The sequence below is a fragment of the Pelobates fuscus genome, chromosome 3, assembly GCF_036172605.1.
Source record: "Pelobates fuscus isolate aPelFus1 chromosome 3, aPelFus1.pri, whole genome shotgun sequence".
Classification (NCBI taxonomy): Eukaryota; Metazoa; Chordata; class Amphibia; order Anura; family Pelobatidae; genus Pelobates; species Pelobates fuscus.
The window spans coordinates 108,135,995-108,163,241 of NC_086319.1; positions in this window are offsets into that span (position 1 = coordinate 108,135,995).

Below are 27,247 nucleotides of genomic sequence, written 5' to 3' on the forward strand. Positions count from 1 at the left end.
CTGCACCAGACCTACAGGGATGCTGGATGGCAAGTCCAGATCCCCAACCAACTCTGCAGAAATGCTTTTTTATGAAAACTGTACTTTTCCTTACTTTTTTATGAAAGCCAGGAATTACATAAAAAATATATTTAAAGGGACACTATAATCACCTGAACAACTTCAGCTTAATGAGGTTGTTCAGGTTGAGGTTGTTCAGGTGAGAACTATAGCTCCCTGCAGCCTTTCTCATCTAGGCAATGTGACTGGTTGTTACTCAATTAATTACCTACTACCTACAAAACTATCTATACTTTTGGGTTCATTCACTAATCTGCAAATTGAAATCCAGTTGCAGGATTAGGAGAAAAAAAACACTGATCAGCCAAAACATGAAAACCACTTACAGGTGGGAGCGGGCCTGACTCAAGATGACTGGACTTGCTTTCTCTTAGCTCTAGCTCTCCAAACTTGAGACTAAGGTTTAGTGATGTCGTGAACATAAAATTTTCCGTTCGCGAACGGCAAACGCGAACTTCCACAAATGTTCGCGGACGGGCGAACCGGGCGAACCGCCATAGACTTCAATAGGGCAGGCGATTTTAAAACCCACAGGGACTCTTTCTGGCCACAATAGTGATGGAAAAGTTGTTTCAAGGGGACTAACACCTGGACTGTGGCATGCCGTAGGGGGATCCATGGCAAAACTCCCATGGAAAATTATATAGTTGATGCAGAGTCTGGTTTTAATCCATAAAGGGCATAAATCACCTAACATTCCTAAATTGTTTGGAAAAACGTGCTTTAAAACATCAGGTATGATGTTGTATCGATCAGGTAGTGTAAGGGTTACACCCGCTTCACAGTGACAGACCAAACTCCCCGTTTAACGCACCGCAAACAACCGCAAACAGTCCATTTGCACAACCGCAAACTCCCCATTTGCACAAGGTTGGATACCAAGCTAGCCATGTCCCGTTACTTGTCCTCACTGATGTCATTGAAGGTCTCTTCCTCCACCCAGCCATGTACAACACCAAGGGTCCCCGAAAGGTGACACTACTGTTACACCAGATATGAGTTGCACTGGTGTGACACTGTGCCCTGGCAGGCCCTGAAACGCACACGTGTGAAGGAAACTGACTGCTATTATTTCACAGTCAAATTTCTAGTTTTATTTTTAATGTACACTACTGTTACACCAGATATGAGTTGCACTGGTGTGACACTGTGCCCTGGCAGGCCCTGAAACGCACACGTGTGAAGGGAACCGACTGCTATTATATTACAGTCAAAAAAGTTTTTTTTTAAATGCAAGCTATTGTGACACCAGATATCAGTGGTGGCACTGGGCAAGTGGGCACAGTAAATGCTGTGAGCCTGACACACACGCTGGCAGGCAGGCAACTGCAATTAGATTACACAAAAAAAAAAAAAGCAGACTGATGTTCTAGCCCTAAAAAGGGCTTTTTGGGGTGCTGTCGTTACAGCAGAGATCAGATGAGTCCTTCAGGACTGTAGTGGACACTGAATACACTAGCCTAGCTATTGATTTCCCTATTAAATCAGCAGCAGCTACACTGTCCCTCCTCTCACTAAGAATGCAGCTTCCGGGGGGCGGGGCCTAGCTGTCATGGAGGAAAGACGCACTTCGTGTGAGCTCCCTCAATATCTCACTTTAAGCAGCTATCAACAAGCGAATTTCACCCCAGAAGGGGATGACCCAGCAATGTTGCTCCTACCTGACCGGCCCGACATGCTTAATAGAGGTCAGCAACTCGACAGAGTCTTACTTACCTCCGCGTGGCAAGTGTGGCCTGGTGCTCACCGGGCGGGAGAGGCTGCCGATCTCCCGATCCTGGGATGCCCAGGAGCAGCTACTTCCCGGCAGGAGCTCCGTTCCCCCCTCCCTCGGACCGGTGGGGGTTATCCCGGTCCACCCCTGAGAGGCTGTCTGGAGCTAATGGACGCACAGAGCACAGCCGCCCAGGCTGACATACTCATCTGCGACTCTCCCAATATGGCGGCAGCCGCATGTTCTCCTGGTACCAGCAAAGCATGGCAGGATATTGAGTCTAAGCTGGACAGACTCTTTAATCAATTTTGGAAGCAAATAACAAGCAGGAAGCTCCAACAAGCTCCACCACAGCCCCGACAAGCTCCACCACAGCTAAGCGAAGCAGTCCCCATTAAAATCCACCAATGCAAAAGGCGTAGAAGACGGGACCGGAGGCCCAAACAGAAATGCAGAGCCTGCCCCACGTCAAGCACTCGCCTCCACCTTAAGCCACCACAATCCCTCACCGGACGTGAAGCACCACCGGGACAGATCCGACCACCTGACAAAACAAGCTTCCACCACCTCAAGCCGCGAACCCTGCACTCAGCCAGAGACTTGCCTTTGTTGTTCCAGGTATCAGGGACTCCCAGGGTCTGCACCTGGCGCCCAGAAGGGATCAGATGAGCACAAGCAGTAAACAGCAGCCTGCCAAGCATGTCCCACTATAGCCGATCCTCCACACCATGCCTTTGATCACATGAACTGCTCTCTGCACATTAACTAATCGTAAAGTAGCAAGCGTTTAAACATGTAATTATTTCACCTCCTAAAGAGTTTTTTGTTGTAGTTCCTTACATGCCTTTACCTTAACCATTCATGTATTATGTTATTCACTAGTCTCATCTCATGGGGCGACACTTGATTTATAACTAGTGGTGGAGCTGCTGATATAAATACACAGTTGATAATGTGCAACAGAGGCGGCTCTAGACTTTATGAGGCCTTAGGCGAAACTCAAACATGAGGCCCCACTAACAAAAAAGTGTCACATATACACATTGATGCACAGTTTACCTGTGTATGTGCCTGAGAGTGTGTCTGACAGAGAGTATCCTTGTGTGTGAGAATGTATGTCTCTGTGAGCATGTTTGCGTTTTTGTCTGAGACTGAAGTGTGTTGTGTGTATGGCGGGTGATGGTGGGAGGGGGGTGATGGTGAGAGGGAAAGGGGGTGATGGTAAGAGGGAGAGCGGGGTGATGGTGAGAGTGAGCGGGGGTGATGTGAGAAGGAGGGGGGTGATGTGAGAAGGAGGGGGGTTGATGTGAGAAGGAGGGGGGTTGATGTGAGAAGGAGGGGGGTTGATGTGAGAGTGAGGGGGGGTTGATGTGAGAGTGAGGGGGTGATGTGAGAGTGAGGGGGTGATGTGAGAGTGAGGGGGTGATGTGAGAGTGAGGGGGGTGATGTGAGAGTGAGGGGGTGATGTGAGAGTGAGGGGGGTGATGTGAGAGTGAGGGGGGTGATGTGATGTGAGAAGGAGGGGGTGATGTGAGAAGGAGGGGGGTTGATGGTGAGGGTGGTGAGGTGGTGAGGCTGAGAGGCTGAGAGGCTGAGGGGGGTGAGGCTGAGGGAGGTGGGGGGTGAGGCTGAGGGTGGTGAGGGGTGAGGCTGAGGGGTTGGGGGGTGATGCTGAGGATGGTGAGGGGGTGATGCTGAGGATGGTGAGGGGGTGATGCTGCAGGTGGTGATGATGGTGAGGGGGGTTATGCTGAGGGTGGTGAGGGTGGTGATGCTGAGGGTGGTGCGGGAGGGTGATGCTGAGGGTGGTGTGGGAGGGTGATGCTGAGGGTGGTGGGGTGGTGAGGCTGAGGGTGGTGGGGGGTGGTGAGGCTGAGGCTGAGGGTGGTGGTGAGGCTGAGGGTGCTGAGGCTTAGGGTGGTGGGGGGTGCTGAGCATGGCCGCCACCAGAAATTGTGGGGCCCCTAACTGAGCTCAGGGTCTGGGCCCCTGGGGGCCCGCCTCCAAAACCGCCTCCTAATCCCGCCCACAGGAATACACACACAGACACAAACAGATTCACTGATACAAAAGGACACAGATACACACACACACACACACTGATACATACTAACAGACACACATACTGATACGCATATAGGCAAACATACTGACACACACATACATAGAAACATAGAAACATAGAATGTGACGGCAGATAAGAACCATTCGGCCCATCTAGTCTGCCCAGTTTTCTAAATACTTCCATTAGTCCCTGACCTTATCTTATAGTTAGGATAGCCTTATGCCTATCCCACGCATGCTTAAACTCCTTTACTGTGTTAACCTCTACCACTTCAGCTGGAAGGCTATTCCATGCATCCACTACCCTCTCAGTAAAGTAATACTTCCTGATATTATTTTTAAACCTTTGTCCCTCTAATTTAAGACTATGTCCTCTTGTTGTGGTAGTTTTTCTTCTTTTAAATATAGTCTCCTCCTTTACTGAGACATACACACATATACAGACACATATACAGACACACAGGCGTACATAGTGACAGACACATACTAACATACATAAGGACATACAGACACAGACACATTCATAATGACATACAGACAGACATTCATACTGACATACACACATTCATACTGACATAATGACATGCATACAGATAGACATACATGCATACAGGCATACAGACATGCATAGTTACATACATACATTCATACAGAGACTGACATCCATATATACACACATTCATAATGACATACAGACATACATACACTGACATTCATACATACACACATTCATAATGACATACAGACATACATACACTGACATTCTTACACACATAATGACATGCATACAGAAAGACATACATGCATACAGACATACATTCATACAGACAGACAGACAGACAGACAGACACATTCATAATGACATGCAGACAAACATACATTGACATTCATACACACATAATGACATGCATACATATAGACATACTTTCATACAGACAGACAGGCATACACACATTCATAATGACATGCAGACATACATACACTGACATTCATACACACATAATGACATGCATACAGATAGACATACATGCATACAGACATACATTCATACAGACAGACATACACACACAGACAGACATACATTCACACAGACATACATACATACATACACACAGACAGACATACATACACACAAACAGACATACAGACATACACACAGACAGACATACAGACATACATATACACATACAGACATACACACAAACAGACAGACAGACATACACGCAGAGAGACATACAGACATACATACACACAGACAGACAGACAAACATACATACACACAAACAGACAGACAGACAGACATACACACAGACAGACATACAGACAGACATAAATACACACAAACAGACAGACATACACACAGACAGACATACACACAAACAGACATACAGACATATACACAAACATACACACACAGCTCATTTGAGGTGGTGAGGGGGTTATGCTGAGGGTAGTGAGGGAAAGTGATGCTGAGTTTGGTGTGGGAGGGTGATGCTGAGGGTGGTGGGGTGGTGAGGCTGAGGGTGGTGGGGGGTGGTGAGGCTGAGGGTGGTGGTGAGGCTGAGGGTGCTGAGGCTTAGGGTGGTGGGGGGTGCTGAGCATGGCCGCCACCAGAAATTTTGGGGCCCCTAATTGAGCTCAGGTTCTGGGCCCCTGGGGGCCCGCCTCCAAAACCGCCCACAGAGACCGCCTCCAAATCCCGCCCACAGGAATACACACGCAGACACAAACAGATTCACTGATACAAAAGGACACAGATACACACACACACACACACACTGATACATACTAACAGACACACATACTGATACGCATATAGGCATACATACTGACACACACATACTGAGACATACACACATATACAGACACACAGGCGTACATAGTGACAGACACATACTAACATACATAAGGACATACAGACACAGACACATTCATAATGACATACAGACAGACATTCATACTGACATACACACATTCATACTGACATGCAGACATACATACACTGACATGCATACACACATAATGACATGCATACAGATAGACATACATGCATACAGACATGCATTCATACTGGCATACATACATTCATACATTCATAATGACATACAGACATACATTCATACATTCATACAGACAGATAGACAGACATACATACACACATTCATAATGACATGCAGACATACATACACTGACACTCATACATACATAATTACATGCATATAGGCATACAGACATGCATACAGACATACATACAGACATACATACAGACACTGACATCCATACATGCACACATTCATAATGACATACAGACATACATACACTGACATTCATACATACACACATTCATAATGACATGCAGACATACATACACTGACATTCATACACACATAATGACATGCATCCAGATAGACATACATTCATACAGACAGACAGACATCCACACATTCATAATGACATGCAGACATACATGCACTGACATTCATACACACATAATGACATGCATACAGATAGACATACATGCATACAGACATACATTCATACAGACAGACAGACATACACACACACACAGACAGACATACATACACACAGACAGACATACACACATACAGACATACAGACATACAGACACACAGACATACATACACACAAACAGACATACAGACATACATACACACACAGATATACACACAAACAGACATACAGACAGACATACATACACACAGACAGACATACACACAGACATACACACAGACAGACATACAGACACACAAACAGACAGACATACACACAGACAGACATACAGACAGACATACACACAAACAGACATACAGACATATACACAAACAGACAGACAGACATACACACACAGCTCATTTTCCAGCCACCCTCATGTTTCTTACCTTGTCTTTGCAGGAGGGTGGCTGGCTGGGGCTGATGGGACTGGCAGTCGGGTGGCTCTCCCTCTTCATTGTCGGGCGGGCGCTCCTCCCACGCGGAGTGAGCTGGGAGGAAGTGACCACTTCCTCCCAGCAGCACTTGCGCTGCGTCGTTTTTTTTTTTTTTAAAGGGGCCGGTCGCGCTATACCATGGCCACAGCGCTGACCGGGCCCCTGAAAATATGGGGCCCATCGGGTGGCCCTAAGTGCGTGGGCCACCCGATGGGCCCCATCAGCGTGCGGTTCCACCGCTACATGTGGGGCCCGGGCAGCTGTTATGGTTGTCACCCCCTGATGGCGGCACTGGTGCTGAGGGTGGTGGGGGGTGCTGAGGCTGGTGGGATGGTGAGGCTGAGGGTGGTGAGGAGGTGAGGCTGAGGGTGGTGGTGAGGCTGAGGGTATTGGGGAGGGTGGGGAGGCTGAGGGTGGTGGGGGTGGTGAGGCTGAGGGTGGTGAGGAGGTGAGGCTGAGGGTGGTGGTGAGGCTGAGGGTATTGGGGAGGGTGGGGAGGCTGAGGGTGGTGGGGGTGGTGAGGCTCAGGGTGGTGAGGGGTGAGGTTGAGGGGGGGTGTGGGGGGTGATGCTGAGGATGGTGAGGGTGATGCTGAGGGTGGTGAGGATGGTGAGGGGGGTTATGCTGAGGGTGGTGAGGGAGGGTGATACCGAGGGTGGTGAGGGAGGCTGATGCTGAGGGTGGTGCAGGGTGGTGAGGCTGAGGGTGGTGCAGGGTGGTGAGGCTGAGGGTGGTGCAGGGTGGTGAGGCTGAGGGTGGTGGTGGGTGTTGAGGCTGAGGGTGGTGGGGGGGTGCTGAGGCTGAGGGTTGTGGGGTGCTGAGGGTGGTGGGGTTGGTGGGGAGGGTGGTGAGGCTGAGGGTATTGGGGAGGGTGGTGAGGCTGAAGGTGGTGGGGAGGGTGGGGAGGCTGAGGGTGGTGGGGGTGCTGAGGCTGAGGGTTTTGGGGTGCTGAGGCTGAGGGTTTTGGGGTGCTGAGGGTGGTGGGGGTGGTGGGGTGGTTGGGAGGGTGGTGAGGCTGAGGGTAGTGGGGAGGGTGGTGAGGCTGAAGGTGGTGGGGAGGGTGGGGAGGCTGAAGGTGGTAGGGGGGCTAAGGGTAGTGAGGCTGAGGGTGGTGGGGAGGGTGGTGAGGCTGAGGGTGGTAGGGAGGCTGAGGGTGGTGGGGAGGCTGGTGAGGCTGAGGGTGGTAGGGAGGGTGAGGCTGAGGGTGGTGGGGAGGGTGGTGAGGCTGAGGGTATTGGGGAGGGTGGGGAGGCTGAGGGTGGTGGGGGTGGTGAGGCTGAGGGTGGTGGGGGGTGCTGAGGCTGAGGGTGGTGGGGGGTGCTGAGGCTGAGGGTTGTGGGGTGCTGAGGGTGGTGGGGATGGTGGGGAGGGTGGTGAGGCTGAGGGTGGTGGGGAGGGTGGTGAGGGTGGTGAGGCTGAAGGTGGTAGGGAGGCTAAGGGTGGTGAGGCTGAGGGTGGTGGGGAGGGTGGTGAGGCTGAGGATGGTAGGGAGGCTGAGGGTGGTGGGGAGGGTGGTGAGGCTGAGGGTGGTAGGGAGGGTGAGGCTGAGGGTGGTGGGGAGGGTGATGAGGCTGAGGGTATTGAGGAGGGTGGGGAGGCTGAGGGTGGTGGGGGTGGTGAGGCTGAGGGTAGTGGGGGGTGCTGAGGCTGAGGGTGGTGGGGGGTGCTGAGGCTGAGGGTTGTGGGGTGCTGAGGGTGGTGGGGGTGGTGGGGAGAGTGGTGAGGCTGGTTAGGCTGAGGGTGGTGGGGAGGGTGGTGAGGCTGAAGGTGGTGGGGAGGCTGGGGAGGCTGAAGGTGGTGGGGAGGCTGAGGGTGGTGGGGAGGGTGGTAGGGAGGCTGAGGGTGGTGAGGCTGAGGGTGGTAGGGAGGGTGAGGAGGCTGAGGGTGGTAGTGAGGCTGAGGGTGCTGAGGCTTAGGGTGGTGGGGGTTGGTGAGGCTGCAGGTGGTGGGGGGTGCTGAGGCTGGTGGGGTGGTGAGGCTGAGGGTGGTGGGGAGGGTTGGGAGGCTGAGGGTATTGGGGAAGGTGGGGAGGCTGAGGGTGGTGGGGGTGGTGAGGCTGAGGGTGGTGGGGGGACTGAGGCTGAGGGTGGTGAGGGTGCTGAGGCTTGTGGGGTGCTGTGGGTGGTGGGGGTGGTGAGGAAGGTGGTGAGGCTGAGGGTGGTGGGGAGGGTGGTGAGACTGAAGGTGGTGGGGAGGGTGGTGAGGCTGAAGGTGGTAGGGAGGCTGAGGGTGGTGAGGCTGAGGGTGGTGGGGAGGGTGGTGAGGCTGAGGGTGGTAGGGAGGCTGAGGGTGGTGGGGAGGGTGGTGAGGCTCAGGGTTGTAGGGAAGGTGATGTGGCTGAGGGTGGTGGGGAGGGTGGTGAGGCTGAGGGTGGTGCGGAGGGTGGTGAGGAGTCTGAGTGTGGTGGGGGGTGAGAGAGCCTACCTTTAGTCCCTGGTGGTCCAGTGGGCTCCCTGGTGGTCCGGTGTCCACTGCTCCCGGTCTGCAGCTCCGCAGAGCTGCAGACCATGTAATCTCGCGAGAGCATCAGAGCGTTGCCGTGGTAACCCGCGGCAACGCTCTGATTGGCCGGTTTTCGCGAGACACATGGTCTTAGGCTCTGCTCACTGCGGAGCTGCAGACCAGTGTCTGCGGTGGCTGGCTGGGCAGCCAGGAGGGGCCTCGCACCTGGCGGCATACCGGGCAAGCCGCCGGGCCACCCTCCTGGTGTCAGGTCCTCGGTCAGTGACTGAGGACCTGACACAGTCTGCCCACAGGCGGTTTAGGCAGCCACGAGCCCCAGCCAGTGCGAGGCCTTAGGCGGCCGCCTAAACCACCTAATTAGAGAGCCGCCTCTGACGTGAGAGCTACACCCTAAACATGACAGCCATCTTTCACAGCAATGTACTGCTATATACTCATACCCTCAGTGCAACTAGCCATGATATACGCACATTCAGCGTAGCATGCTCAAATATAACACACTTCTGTCTAAAAAAAAAAAAAAAGAATGCAGCTTTAATCTAAATTGTATGCGGTTTAGGAGGTGAGAGGGTCTGGGAGGGAGGGTCTACTGCTGATTGGCTTTAATGTGTCTGCTGACTGTGAGGTACAGGGTCAAAGTTTACTCAATGATGACGAATAGGGGCGGACCGAATATTGCATATGTTCGCCGTCCGTGGCGAACAAGCTATGTTCGCCAGGAACTATTCGCCAGCGAACTGTTCGGGACATCACTAATAAGGTTATATCACCTCTAAGCTAAGCAGAGATCACCCTATTGCAGTTGCAGACAGACAGTGTGGCAGCCTGCACCAATTTCAGATTTAATCATTCCGGTCTGACGGGTTCTTACCTCGACTTAGATCTGAGGCCTAGTGTGCCCGGCGACTGGGGAAAGCGACTGATCTCCCGGCCCGGTGAGCGCACGTGGCTGAAGCCTCTTTGCAGCCCTGTTAACCCCCCCTTCTCTCTGGACCGGTGGGGGTATCCCGGTTCCCACTTGAGTGCTGACCTACTCACGGCTGTAAGCACAGACTTCCTGCACCGTGAGCTCCAAAAAGGCCGCCGGCAGGAAGCCTGCAGTACAGAAACTGCTCACAACGAAGGCCTCCTGCAAAGAGTGTATTGCCAAAGCTTTTGAGTGACTATGGTCACAACTCTGCAGCAATCAGAGATATTTCCAGTACCAGCTGAAGCCCCAGATGGCCCTTCAGGATGCCATGAAGAACCAAGGCCTTCTATGAGAGGCCTTACTGTGGTGACACCACCGAGGAAGTGGAGGAACGTGCTGAGAGGGCCATGCGCTCGCGTCTTGTAACGCTCCTAGACCATGGTCCACAAAGGGGTACTCATATGGGCATGGCTCGCCTGCTTGGAAGACCAACACTAATCACGGGAATCAGCAGCCTGAATGGAGATCTCAAGCTCTGGTTCTGATCACAGTTACTGAGGGAATCCGCAAAACTAATGTGCTGGACTGTAAAATACACTGTGGCAGGGGGGGAGCAAATCAGGGAGCAGCCTACAGGTACTTAGTTAAAGGTCCCCCCCTCATTATTTTTAGGGTGAGGGGGATAGGTAGGGGGTTATTTTTTTTTGGGGGGGGGGAGGGGGTGACTAGGGGTTTGGGGACACCTAGTCACCTGGGGGGTTTAAATTTTTTGTTAGGGCCCCCACCCGCCGCGCAGGGGTAGGGGCCGGGGGGAGGACAATAGGTCCCCCCTATTGGTATTTAGAGCCCCCACGCGCCGCTCAGGGGTGGGGGCCAGGGGGGAGGACCTTAGGTCCCCCCCTTATTAGTATTTAGGGCCCCCACCCATCGCTCAGGGGTGGGATCCAGGGGGGAGGACATTAGGTCCCCCCCTTATTCCAATTTAGGGCCCCTACCCGCCGCTCAGGGGTGGGGGCCAGGGGGGAGGACATTAGGTCCCCCCCCTTATTTTACTGTAGGGCCCCCACCCGCCGCTCAGGGGTGGGGGCCAGGGGGAGGACATTAGGTTTCCCCTCTTATTAGTATTTAGGGCCCCCACCCACCGCTCAGGGGTGGAGGCCGGGGGGAGGACAATAGGTCCCCCCCATCATTTTACTTTAGGGCCCCCACCCTGGGGGCCGTGGAGGCAATAGGCCCTTTAGTTTAAAAACCCCCACTCGCACGTCGCGGGTGGGGGCTCGGGAGGGGGGACCCTAATTTTTATTTTATTTTTTTAACAGTGAGCAGCCACAGGCTGCTCACTGTTTACTAGACATGCCCCTACTCGCAGTATTGCGAGTAGGGGAAAAATTTACTAATACTAAATCATTTTTACTTAGTATTAGTAAATTTGGCTGAAAGACCAATTTAGGTCTTTCAGCCTTTTGGTAGTTAACTCCCTAATTCCGTGGGAATTAGGGAGTTATCTACAAAGTGGCTGCAAGAGAAATCCCGAAGTGCCGAAGTCCTGAAATTCCGAAGTTGCCAAAGTTCCGAAGTGTTGAAGTGCTGAATTACCGAAGTCCCGATTTGCGAAAGTCCCGAATTTCGGAATGCCGAACCGAAAATGTTCCCCATGCACATGTCTAACATGTACCTCTGTTTTGGCAGTACGAGCAGGACTTACTCAATATTAACCAGGTGTGATTAATGCCATGGCTGATCAGTGTAGCTGAATTGAAGAATTTTTCCAGATCAGCTATTTAAAGTGGTTCTTTCGCCTTCTGAGAACATATATTGCCAAGACTACGAATGGTGGCATTACTTTTTTGGGGGTGGTGGCACAGAGGTGCAGTATACTTACTTGATGCTGTCAACGAGGACACCGCCATTTTCGAACTTCAGCTCCTGGCACCTCGTCTGCTAGGATAAGAGTCCACATCAGTACTATACACTTGTACAAAATAGCGCAGGGAATAGCGTAGGCTGCAGAGAGCACCTACTGACAACCAGCACCCTGAAGATGGACCATGCATGAAACACTGCTGAAATACTGCTGTGCATGGTCCAAGTGCCAAGTCCACTCCTGTATTTTAAAATCTACAGGTCTCCTGGATGTATTTTTTCTTGGACTGTACCTCAAATTGCAGGACTATCCTGGCAAATTTGAACTGGTGGAACTTACGATATATAACATACACTGCCAATAAAAGAGATGGAAATGTACGGATGAGATATTCATTTTAATTTATAACTAGTATTTCATAAAGTATTTTCTAAGAGCAGGGAAAAATTCTCAAAGGTGATAGATATGCCTTCACACTTGCCAAACAAGACTTTGAGAAGCAAATTGCCAAGGTCATATGGAGGTTAAACAGAGATTCAAGCCTGATTTAATACTACTGAGACTTTAATGGTAAAACATAATGATTGCAGCCTTTTCAGTCATTGAATGGGTTACAGAATAGTTTACATTTAATTTATTAAGTTTAGTAGTAATGTTACTCGGAGTGATTTATGATCTATTTTTTACCTGCATAGGGATGTGCTGCGTAATTCATCATCTCATGTGATGGTTTTTCCCGTTGCTCATGTAGCATGTATCACATTTAGTAACAGGCATGCAGCCACCTCTAGGGTAAAAACTCAATCTATCATCTGTCAGCTGATGATCTGTAGAACAGATTCCAAGAGAAGAATGAAGAAGGTATATCTATTAGCCTGGTACTGCTGGGTAAACTGAGACAGCCAGAGGAAGTAAAGGGATTTTAGACATGTTAAAAGCTGATGAGATATCCAATGTATGAGTCGCGGTTCCCATTTTCCTGTATAAAGTTATTGATTCCAACTTCTTATTTTACATTTTTATTGTAGCAGTTTTTTTTCAGGATAGAAGTAGTAGGATAGAATAATATATTTCCATTAATTACATTTTTTATGCGAACACTTTTAACAAAAAAATAAAATGAAAAACAATAAAGGTGTTAATTATGTTATTTGTAATATTCATGACCAGTAAAATTTAGATTTTACATTGTGACAGCATCAACTAAGTTATAATATCAATTAATATCTTATCTACTAGATATTGGGATACTTTTTGAAGTTACAACAACAAATGCCATTCAGTGACTAGCTTTGACTAGGCTTTGACTAGTGACTAGGCCATTTCTACAATGTGACAAAGAGCATAGGTGTGCATAAGAGACACTCCTTATGCACACCAATGCTGTGTGCCACATCTAGGAAAGGGAGCTAGTCACTGAATGGCATTTGTCAATACCGGTTACACTAACTGGACGTGGGCAGAAAAAAGAAGCTGTCAATGGCTGCAACTAGACTTCTGAGGCAGGTTGTGAAAAACCCTCAAGTGCAAAAGACCTGCAGCAAGACTTCCAGGTTTCAGTGAGCACAGTAGGGCGCATACTAAACACAGAAGGTTTTCATGCCAGAACTCAAAGATGTGCACCACTACTGATGCAACGTTTTGGGATTCTGTTCTATAGAAAAAAGTCTGGAGGAGAAAGAATGAACCATACACTGAAAATTAGACTCTGCTTACGGTTAAGTATGGTGGTGGCTTGGTGATGCTCCAGGGCTGCTTTGCATCCTCCAGCACTGGAAACCTGCAGCGTGTGGAAGGCAAGATGGATTCATTGACGTATCAGGACATCTTAGGAGAAAATGTCATGCTGTTTGTGAGGAAGCTGAAGCTTGGGCGTCATTGGACATTCCAACAAGATAATCATCCCAATCATACCTCAAATTCCACCAATGCTTGGTTGCAGAAGAAGTCCTTAAAATTCTACAGTGGCCATCACAGTCACCTAACTTAAACTCTATAGAAAATCTCTGGTGGGATTTAAGAAGGCAGCATGCAAACCCAAGAATATTACTGAACTGGAGGCCATTGCTTATTAGCTCAATTGTGCTTATTGTGCTAAAATTCCTCAAAAATGCTGCCAGAAGCTGGTGTTTGGCAATGAATCTCATTTGCAGCAGGTCATAACAGAAAAAGGGTGCTCTACTAGGTACTAAAGATGCTTGCCACTAAAGGAGTTGAATAATTATGATACTGGAGAAGTCATTATAAGTTGCATTTCAGTTAAATTTGGGGAAACCACTTAAAGCATTTGTTGTGTTGAGCTATTTCAATTGCTTTTGTTTGATTTGTTCATTGCAAACAGTTGAAAGTCTGTACATTTTGACAATAAACCTGAGGTTGAATAATTTTGATTACAACTGTATTTATATTATGAAACCTGGACTCTGCACTTATTAGCTCTATTAGTACCTGTGTTCGTCCATTTTTATCATCATAAAGTACATTTATAAGTAAAATGCTTTAAATATTCAGTGGCTCGTTGCCTTTGCTGATGACTTGGTATTAAATCTACCATTACACTAATGCCAGGTTTTCCCTGTTTCTAGATTTACATTGCAGACATCACCTCTTCTATAACCCTAAAATATTATTAATTACACTTTTGTAATTGTGGCAAAAGAATGGGTAGGACATAGTACCGCATGTGCCACGTAGATTGGGCCTTAACAAAAAACAAATTGTAACAACCTGGCTTTAGACTTGTAGAACTAATTTCTGGATTTTACCCTTCTTGTGTATATTAACTGGATTTTGACTTGGAGTGGATTTTGGAAATTGTTTATTGGATGCTACTTTATCACCTCTCAATTGAAATTTGACCTGGCCTGTCTCTTGGAGTATCTTATTGGACTCTCGCTTATCATCTAATTCTTGGATTTTGACTTGGAATGGAATTTGAACTTCTCATTTGTTTGCCTTAGTCTGGATTCCAAATATATATCTCTTAAGACAGAAAACTTGACATATCCTAGAGTGGAGCTTCCATAAACTAATGAAAAATATCAATAATTATTGTGAACCTTCATTGATTGTTGAAATATTAGAAGACTTTTGTTTTACTTATACTCACCTTGAATTTAGTGAACCCTCCCCCTAGTGGGGGTCAAGAACTTCTTATCCAATTAATCAAAGAGAAATATATTGAAGGGATACTTACTATGATCCAGAATTCCTCAATTCTCTACATTATCAGAACAGAAAGCTTGTATGAAAGAGGCACTCTAGGATAGTGTCTGGTATGCTGTTAAAATCCCCCCTTTTAACCATACTGCTTCCTGTATACCTGTTTGTTCCAATACCATTGAGATATTTAAGTGGATGTTATACCATCATAAACTATAAAGTGAACTATTTGCCATCTGTCACTCATTTCTGCCCAGTTCATTTCCAAGTTCTCTCTAGTGCTCTCCGCCCAAGTCCCAGAGCACAAAAAAATTAGTGTTCCTCTTTCCCTTGCGGTCATGTTGCTGCCAACTGGGGGGCCATGTGGCTTTCTTGCATGCACAGACCAGTTCACTCGTGGTGAAATGTGTAAGGAAGCCTACTGAGGGAGTGGGTGTGTATAAGTTGGTTGAAAAAGCATCTGTTTAGCAGCTTTCCTTTTATTACTGAATCCCTGCACCCCTTTTGTGTATATTGTTCTCTAGATGTCTTTTTGCATGTTGTATCTTTATTGTGCATATATTTTTCTGCTAATCTTTTTGTAATTTTTGTTAGCATGTTAAAAAAAATCAGCACCTTTTATTCAGAAATGTCTTAATATCCCCTTGTAACCATTCTCTCAATATATACCACAAAGGAATGCATCTGAGCAGGTGGGTAAGCAGAGACTGAGCTCCCTCTATACTATGAAGTTTATAAAAATGTTGTTCTGGGCTCTGGCAAAGCAAAATAAAATATTACTATGCCCAAACACAAAACATTGATTGAAGGTGATCCCCAATGCTCTGGGACTGACTCCAATATCATATGGTAGCTTTAGATGTGTGCATTTTTTTTCCCGCCCAATCAAACAATTAAAGAAAAATCATTTTTTTGTTGATTTAGTTTGAAAACTAATATTGGTCAATAAATTAACAATTAACCAAATAAACTAATCGGCCACTAAAGAAATTTAATTCAGTCATTGACCAGCTGCTGTTCTTATGAGTGCATGTATAAGTAAAACAATACAGATATATACTGTTATATATTATTAAACTGGGATTTACCGAAGCAGGGATTTACTAAAGGGCAAGAGTTCCTTTAAGCTTTTGTCCGTACTCTTTATATTCCTGTTTTTTGTTATGCTAATATGGCTCTCCCCAAGTCAAAAATGGTTATCCAGATGTGCATCCCATTGTTGGGATTTTTTGACTGGTAGGGCCAAGGAGGCGGTACTGAGACAAAAGCAAGGTACCAAATAGGGATAAGATGATCTCGTAGACAGGGTAAACCAAGGTCGGGCACAGGCAGCGCAGGTTCAGGAACGGTATAACAGGCAGATAGGTCAAGGGTCAGATGAAGAAAGGATTCACAGAAGTGTATAACTGAGCATCGAGGTAAGGGTAGGCTGGGATTATATAGGGGAGAGGTATTCACATCTCACATACTATTGGCTGAAAAGTGATTAGTTCCTTTAAACCATGTCAGGTGTTCTGTCTCTTTAAGAGGCCAGCTTTCGGGCGCATGTGCGCCCAAGAGTATGTGGAGTTTACATGTGGGTTCGGCTGGAGCTTCCTGCGGGTCCATGTGTCACAGGGTTGCCGGCTGTCTGTCCCTCCCGTCAAACACGCCTGAGTGCATCGAGAGGGAACCGCCAAAGCTGTGCCTATGTTCACTGTGCCTAGAGGGTTATCAGCAACACCTCGCTGATTAGGCCCAAAGAAGGTCGAAACGATCCCCTGGGTTGCTGTATCTCTAGTGCAGAGAGAATTTGCTGGCACGTCGGTGCTGGACTGCCCTTATGAGTGGGATCAGTCTGATAAATTCTTTGAAATTGATTCTCTCTGTAATCGCACAAGGGAGCAAAACTATTTTGAGACCTTAATGGGGATTTACCGAAGGGCAAGCTACTGAGTTCCTCTAAGCTTTTGTCCATTCTCAGAGATATCATATTCTTTGCTCTTTATATATTATTATGTATAAAGATTATTGTGACTGCCACTATTTGGATTAATTAATTCCCGTAGGGATTAACGGATACCTGAAATTAGTTTTATAAACAAAACTTGAATCAATTTTCGTATCAAACTGAATCGATGTTGAAATCGATCAATCAACAATTATTGGAATGAGCGGAAACAAAGAGAAGTAAAAATTCTTCCCATGCCCATCTCTAGTAGCTCCTGCCCCTTCTAGCTGAATAATTGCCACTGGCTACTCTAGGACAGGGGAAGGCAACCTTTGGCACTCCATATGTCGTGGACTACATCTCCCATAATGCTCTTACAGCCATAATACTGGCATAGCATCAAGGCAGATGTAGTCCAAAACATCTGGAGTGCCAAAGGTTGCCTAAAACTGCTCAAGGAGCACTTCCAGTGGTGCTTCCCCCCCTGGGATCTGCAAATGGTACCACGGTTTGCCATATACAGGCACATCAGATGGCATTTGTCATCTGAATCTTTAGACAGCCTATGATTCCACAACAGTCTTTGCCTGTCGTCCCAGTTTAGGTATAGAAGTATAGAGTTAGCTAGGTTTAGGGTAAGGTTACAGTAAGCTATGGTTAGGACAGGTTTTGCAATGGTTGTTGTAAACTAGGAATATGTATGGGTAACAAGAGACACCTAGGGGTAGTGATAGAGATAACCAAAGTTTGGGTTAGCTAGGGTTAGTAATATCCAGGATTAGAGTTACAGAATTAGGGTACCAGTTTAGCATAAGGATTTAGGGATACAAGGACAATCAGTAAATGGTAAACATACTGTCTCCAAGGGTAATAATGACGAATTAATCATGGAAGGAACAAAAATTAACTGTGAATGCAGCACTTTTCATGTGCTTATCATCAAATAGCTCTGAATGTCTTGGTCATTGACAGCTGGCCTTTAAATATCATTGGTTTGTGAATGTGAACTACCACTATAGACGATGCAGTGTCAAAACATCTTGGGGGTTTAGAATTACCAATCCCAGGTGTAGATCTATTCTACATGTTGTTAAAAGAAAATTACGTCGTTTCTACCTGCTGTGCAGGGCACGCCTACCTTTACCTCAATTACTTTATGATTGAACCATTATGTTTGCTTTTGTATTCTAACTTGATTTACACAGCAGTTTGTTATTTTTGTAAGTGCACCTCACACAGACCTAGAGAGGAGGATTGTTGTTTTACCACTTCCATGAGAGGTCAGAAAAAGGGCATTCTAGATTTGTCTGTTTACTATCAATTCACATGTATCTTCAAGTAAATGTTTATTACATAAATCAGATGGGGATGTGCGGTGATTACTTTTTAATGCAGTTGACAGTTCATTCTATACAAAGTAACAATTGCTAGATTCAAATTGCAAAAAAAAAAAAAATGGTGTGCATGCATTTTTCAAAGAATTTTTGCTAGAAAAGGGAAACCGTAATTTTTCTAAAAATTAAATCTCTGAATAAAATATTGAAAATCACCTAGACCTTTTTTCCTTTGATGCTTATTTTTATTTAGTTTTATAACAAAGATTTAGCAAATCACAAATCCAGGCACAGCCAGCGCACACACACCGCAAATGAGGAAGAGAAATAGGAACATTGGGATTTATTCACTAAACAATGATCGTTACACAGTTGGAGAAAATTCAAAAATAGCCGAAAATGCAACAGAGTTTGCAAGTTTCATATTTACTAACTACAATTCCACATGAAATTTAATCAGCGCGATCGAATGAGCTAGTCACATTTGGTATTATTATAAAATAAGGGGTTTTGCATATTTATCAAAATCCAAGTTTCAAACGAATTCTGTAAAAAGAATTTGCTAAATAAATTAACTTGGATTACTCTGGTGACTTAATTTAAAAGACCACTTTTTAGTGTTAGGAAAACAAAGCTGTATTCCAAACACTAAAGTGTTCCATTGCCCCAACCCCTCCCTTACAGCCCATCTCCTGGCAGTTAAAAGGTAAAAAAAAAAAATAATTCTCACTCGCCTTATTCCAGCGCCAAGGTCTCTTAGCCCTGGCTACCTCTCTGCCTCCGGCCACAATCAGTGCCAAGGTGGAACCTAATGTGTATGCATGGCAAGCACCGCGTATGCTTTAGGCCTTCCCCCATAGGTAGATATTGTTTAGCACTGGACCACAGTATGTAATAACCACAATGGTTCTTAGCGTGTCCCTTTACAGAGGAATAGTAATGTTATTCAATAAAGATTTTAGTTTCAAAATATGTAAATAACTGAAGGTATGTACAAAGACACTCTGAAGAGTCCTTTGAACTATATATATATATATATATATATATATATATATATATATATATATATATTTGCATACCGACCTCAAAGGAATTATCTCTTTCTAGGACATTCTAATGCGGACTGAACTATATTTACTATTGAATTATATCAACTATTTGTCATGGTTTGCAAGTATTACTACAGAACTAGGGTACAACCTTCCGGGATCTATCAAAAGAAAAATGATGTTGCCTCTGAGATAGGACACAAAATCATGAACAACTCTCTGCTCTGTATTCTAAACGCTGTGACATCAGAGTCTCATTAAAGGCAGGTTTACATTCATTGCTCAAACAAGAGCCCTGCAATGTTTGTTTATCCAGAGTTAAGTGCAATTTGTTGGGCCCCTACAGGGCAACTGTTTGTGTTCTATTTTATGCCCTTCTTCCTGAGTTTCAATAAACAAAGAGAGGTTCAGGAAATAGGATTTCCATGTGAGGTTGAAATACTTCACACTTTGGTGGCTAGGAATCTGTGGTTTAGCAACTGATACGGTTTTATTAGATGGCAGGTGTGCGAGAATTTCATTAAAATAACCATATTAACGCTTTTCTGGAAAAGTTGTCCTGCACTCTCTAACCATTCTAGTACACATTAAAACACCCTTAAAGGAACACTCCAAGCACTTTATCAACTACAAAACACTGTATTGATTATGGTAATTGTAGTGTTCCTTTAAGGCTTACAATTACAACCACCATGTTTTCAGACACATATACCTGATAGATCTTTCCTGCCTGTTTCCTGTCTGCCTTACCATGGACGATTGCGTGCTCTGACCGCTGCAAGAGCGCTAAGCATTAGTCCACGCCGGCCAACGGATATGCGCATACAGCATGGGAAGTCATATCAGGCGGCTGCGCTACAGTAGCTGTCTGCAGAATTAGCCAGACACTCCCCCTTCCTTCCCTCCTGCTTGCATGCTGTATCATTAGCATCTTGATATGCCACACCTGTGAGGTAGATTATCTTGGCAAAGGAGAAGTACTCACTAACACATTTAGACAGATTTGTGAGCAATATTTAAGAAATAGGCCTTTTGTGTTGTGTTTATAATTTTGTTCAGTGTGTGTGTGTGTGTGTGTGTGTGTATATATATATATATATATATATATATATATATATATATATATATGACCATATTCCACCACCTATTGCAAAGAGAGCTCTACTGGATCCGAACACTGGACACTGTGCAACCTAGAGGATTAAATGAAAAATACACTCTAGGTATTTTTCTATGACATGTTAGTCCTTCCGACTGGAATTTTGATACTCTAAAGTCTATATGTTACAGATACCGGACTAATGAATAGGCCACCACTGTATACAAATATTGCTTGAATGTCTGAATGTTTCCATACCTATGTTTATTGAACCGTGGTTTCATTGACTGTTTCGTCATGTCCTGATACATAAATTTTGGGCGGAATCTTGACCATTTGGTTAGCTATAATATCCAGGACATGAAGCATTTCTATTCTTCTATGTATGCACTGATTATACTGGCTTTGTAAGACATTTGGCTTTAGGGGGTTTGAAGACACCGTTACATCTCCAGCGGCAATTTACTCCATTGACTAGTCACAAGACACACCCATCGGCACAGATAGAAAATGTATATCTTTATTTATTTATTTATATGTGTATGATTTTTTTTCAGGGGTTCATATGCTTGTCTCCATATAAGTAGTGTGATCTCATTGTGCAACTTAGGGCCCTATGTAAAGAACGATAACAGGTTACTTGTATCACCCCGTTCTGTGGCCTTTCAGTACCACCATCAGCACTATACACTAAGATACTAAGCTCCTGCTATACTTCACATATTGAGCTATTACTTGCACCATTGGCCTATCTCCACCTAACAGTAAACATTAGCTCCCATCCCTAGCCTTGAACTCTAGATATTTATTAGCATTCCACCTATGGTGGCATTATTTGCATCACCACATTATAATCCTACATGGCTCCAGACTAGCCTTTTCTATGGCTTTTTCTATATAGACCCTATGTATATAGACCCTCAGTTCTCTCTATCTGGATGCTGTATCATCAAAGGATACAAACAGCCCCTCTATTCTAGTCACACAGTGTAGAGAGATAAGTCCTCCCTCACTGTGGGCAGTAACTTGTACTCCGTGCTCTGTAGGCTCAGCTACAGATCGGCACAATCTCTGATCGCTCCCCCTCGCTCCCCCTAGCCCCGCCCTCTGTTTCAGTCCCCCTGCCTAGCTCTGCACGAGCGACTGGTTGCCATGACGACATGTCAACACTGACTGCCGTTGGCTCCAGCTACCGCCAGAAAGTGAGGTCATACAGCAGCACAAACCAGCTGCTGAATACATATCCAGGGGTCAAGTTTACCCACGATTTTGTCGATCACCATGGGGACTACACAGGGATTAGGGTAAGCCTCACCTGTTTTGTATACATTGTATTGATGTAATTTGTATTTTTTGTTATATAAATGTTGGTTTATGTAATGCACCTTATCCTGACGAAAGTTCTGTACTAGAACTGAAACGTTGATTCTCTGTGGCAGTTGCTGAATAAAAGCTAAGTTATTTTTTCACCATATTTTTTGATGTCCTTGGAGTGCTATTTCCTACTATTTTGTTGATTCTATTCTATTTGCTTTATAAGCACCGGGCACTAACTTATTATCCCAGGAGTGCAAGTATTTGGACATTTTTTATATATATATATATATATATATATATATATATATTTTTTTTTTTCTTTTTCATTCTGTGTGTATATGCTCACCCAGTCTCCACTATTTCAAAAAAATCTTTAAAAACCCACTTCTTCATAAAAGCGTATCAATTAAACTGTTAATAGCTCCCGACTGATTGCTCTCTTGCAACTGTCATTAGTCTAATACTATCCTTACCTTTTGTGTCACTTTACCCCAGTCCCTCTACATGTAAGCTCATTGAGCAGGGCCCTCAACCCCTCTGTTCCTGTGTGTCCAACTTGTCTGGTTACAACTACATGTATGTTCGTCCACCCATTGTAAAGCTCTGCGTAATTTATAGGTGCTATATAAATAATAAATTTATATATTAGTTTTACATAATTATGTGATTTTTTTTTTAATTGATATATTTAGGGACCTACCTAACAACCCAGGTAGAAAGTCCAGATAATTGAATTTGCAAGCCCTATATTTAACCGTGTACTTTCCAAAACCCCATAAAACCTGCACATGGAGGGTACTTTTTTACTAGTGAAACATTGCTAAACACAAATATGAGTGTTTTAGAGCAGTAAATCATATAGTGATATCATCAGTAAAAGTACAGTTTTTATGTGAAAAGTGCAAAAAAGTAATATGACTATTAACTTTGGTCAGAGTTTGTAAGTTTCTACGAAAAAAGACTGGACATACCCAATTTTAAATACCCTGGGTTGTCTACTTTTGCAAATGGTATGCCATGATGGGGGTCATTTTCCTTCCTGGGCAGCCACATGATCTAAGGCCCAATAGGCGTAGTAAATCAATCTGGCAAATTTTAACATGTAAAAACTAAAACGGGCACGCTCTTAATTTATTGCTGTAACTTTCCAAAACTCCATGAAACCTGTACATGGTGGGCACTGCTGTACTTGCTGGACATCACAGCATACAAATATTTTATAGTAGTAAAAGCTCACAGTTTTATGAGAGTCACAGTTAAATTGCCATGCAGAATTTGGGGGGGGAAAACACAATTTATTAATTTCTAGACTTTATTCATATTAAATTGTTTCTTATATTAATATATGATGTGAAATGAAAGCCATGTTTCTCCTGAACATAATGATATATAATAAATGTGGGTGCACTTAATATGAAAGAGGCCAATTATGGTTGAACAAACATATATGTTACATTCTAAGTTTTTTGTTTTGGTTTTGTATTGGTCAGAACTAGTGATGTCCTGAACGGTTCGCTGGCGAATAGTTCCTGGCGAACATAGCATGTTCGCGTCCGCCACCGCGGGCGAACACATGCGGTGTTCGGTCCGCCCCCTATTCGTCATCATTGAGTAAACTTTGACCCTGTACCTCACAGTCAGCAGATACATTACAGCCAATCAGCAGCACATCCTCCCTAGCAGACCCTCCCACCTACTGGACAGCATCCATTTTAGATTATTTCGGAAGCTGCAACCATTTTATTTATTTTTGTCAATTTCATTATTATTTTTTTTTAGTGCATATAAATGTTACAAGCAGATACTCCCTCCAGACACCCTGTGTTACTGCAGATACTCCCTCCAGACACCCTGTGTTACTGCAGATACTCCCTCCAGACACTGACACAGAGCAGAATAGGGACTGTTCCCCCTACATAGGGTCACTTGGCAGATATGGATTGACACCTATCCTAAGGATCCCTGATACACACTGACACGGAGCCCTCCATGGGTGAAGATGGATTAATTTTTTTTTGCGCTCGGGTTTTTTATTTTATTTTTAAGTTCGACGGGTATGATGGCTTTTTATTTGGCCTTTTTTGGGGCTGAAAAATGAAGATTTTAGAAAAAAGAAGACGTTGGATAGTAAGTTGAATTTTACTTTTCAGGGTAGTAATTTTATTCCCCCCTCACTATTTTTTAGGGTAAGGGGGGTAGGAAGGGGCTTTTTTATTTGGTTGTGTGACTAGGGGCTTGGGGACCCCTAGTCACCTTTGATGGGGGAGGGGGGGGATTTTCATTTAGGGCCCCCACCCGCCGCTCTACACACACTATACACACTCTACAGACACTGCATACACTGCACACACTCTACACACACTATACACACACTGCACACACTGCACTAACTATACACACACTGCATACACACTATATACACACTATACACACACTGCACACACACTACACACACTATACACACTATGCACACAATATACACACTGCACACACTATACACACACTGCACACACTATGCACACACTGCACACACTATACACACTCTACAGACACTGCACACACTGCACACACACTGTACACACTATGCACACACTGTACACACTATACACACACTGCACACACTGCATACACTATACACACACTGCATACACTATACACACACTGCACTAACTATACACACACTGCACACACTATACACACACTGCATACACCCCATACACACACTGCATACACCCCATACACACACTGCATACACCCCATACACACACTGCATACACCCTATACACACACTATACACACTGCATACACACACTACACACACTATACACACACTATACACACAATATATATGCACACACTGTACACACTATGCACACACTGCATACACACTGAACACAATATACACACACTACACACACTGCATACACTATACACATTGCACGCACTATACACACTGCACACACTATACACACACTGCATACACCCTATACACACTGCATACACACTATACACACTATACACACACTGCATACACACTATACTCACTGCGCACTCACTATACACACACTGCACACACTATACACACAATATACACACACTACACACACTGCATACACACTATACACACACACACACTATACACACACTGCATACACACTATACACACACACTGCATACACTATACACACACTATACACACACACTATACACACAATATACACACACTGTACACACACTGTACACACACTGCATACACATACATTTAAAAAAATTGCAGTTGTTTTTTACATTTCAAAGTTTGGGAGGGGGTGCCAAATAAAGCATCCGCCCCGGGTGCCAAATGCTCCAGGTACGCCCCTGTATAGAGGGGAGCCATGTTACTCTGTATATAGAGAGGAGCCATGTTTACACTGTATATAGAGGGAGCCATGTTTACACTGTATATAGAGGGAGCCATGTTATTCTGTATATAGAGGGAGCCATGTTATTCTGTATATAGAGGGAGCCATGTTTACACGGTATATAGAGGGAAGCCATGTTACTCTGTATATAGAGAGGAGCCATGTTTACACTGTATATAGAGGGAGCCATGTTACTCTGTATATAGAGAGGAGCCATGTTCACACTGTATATAGAGGGAGCTATGTTATTCTGTATATATAGAGGGAGCCATGTTTACACGGTATATAGAGGGAAGCCATGTTACTCTGTAAATAGAGAGGAGCCATGTTTACACTGTATATAGAGGGAGCCATGTTATTCTGTATATAGAGGGAGCCATGTTTACACAGTATATAGAGGGAGCCATGTTATTCTGTATATAGAGGGAGCCATGTTTACACGGTATATAGAGGGAGCCATGTTTACACGGTATATAGAGGGAGCCATGTTTACACGGTATATAGAGGGAAGCCATGTTACTCTGTATATAGAGAGGAGCCATGTTATTCTGTATATAGAGGGAGCCATGTTTACACAGTATATAGAGGGAGCCATGTTACTCTGTATATAGAGGGAAGCTATGTTATTCTGTATATAGAGGGAGCCATGTTTACACGGTATATAGAGGGAGCCATGTTTACACGGTATATAGAGGGAAGCCATGTTACTCTGTATATAGAGGGAGCCATGTTACTCTGTATATAGAGGGAGCCGTGTTTACACTGTATATAGAGGGGAGCCATGTTACTCTGTATATAGAGAGGAGCCATGTTTACACTGTATATAGAGGGAGCCATGTTATTCTGTATATAGAGGGAGCCATGTTTACACGGTATATAGAGGGAAGCCATGTTACTCTGTATATAGAGAGGAGCCATGTTTACACTGTATATAGAGGGAGCCATGTTTACACGGTATATAGAGGGAAGCCATGTTACTCTGTATATAGAGGGAGCCATATTATTCTGTATATAGAGGGAGCCATGTTTACACGGTATATAGAGGGAGCCATGTTATTCTGTATATAGAGGGAGCCATGTTATTCTGTATATAGAGGGAGCCATGTTTACACGGTATATAGAGGGAAGCCATGTTACTCTGTATATAGAGAGGAGCCATGTTTACACTGTATATAGAGGGAGCCATGTTACTCTGTATATAGAGAGGAGCTGTGTTTACACTGTATATAGAGGGAAGCCATGTTACTCTGTATATAGAGAGGAGCCATGTTTACACTGTATATAGAGGGAGCCATGTTACACTGTATATGGAGGGAGCCATGTTACACTGTATATGGAGGGAGCCATGTTACACTGTATATGGAGGGAGCCATGTTACACTGTATATAGATGGAACCATGTTACACTGTATATAGAGGGAGCTATGTTTACTCTGTATATAGTGGGAGCCATGTTTACTCTGTATATAGAGGGAGCCATGTTTACTCTGTATATAGAGGGAGCCATGTTTACTCTGTATATAGAGGGAGCCATGTTTACTATGTATATAGAGGGAGCCATGTTACTATCTGAGGTGGTTAACTATGATTGGCCCTGGCATGTTTGTTAGTCTGGCCTGCATGGTTGTCTGGCATGAATAAAAGTAGCATGTTTCAACTATATTAGTAGTTAGACTAGTTTGCACTAAAACATGTGCAAATGGGGAGTTTGCGATTGTGCAAATGGACTGTTTGCGGTTGTTTGCGGTGCGTTAAATGGGGATTTTGGTCTGTCACAGTGAAGCGGGCGTAACCCTTACACTACCTGATCGATACAACATCATACCTGATGTTTTAAAGCACGTTATTCCAAACAATTTAGGAATGTTAGGTGATTTATGCCCTTTATGGATTAAAACCAGACTCTGCATCAACTATGTAATTTTCCATGGGA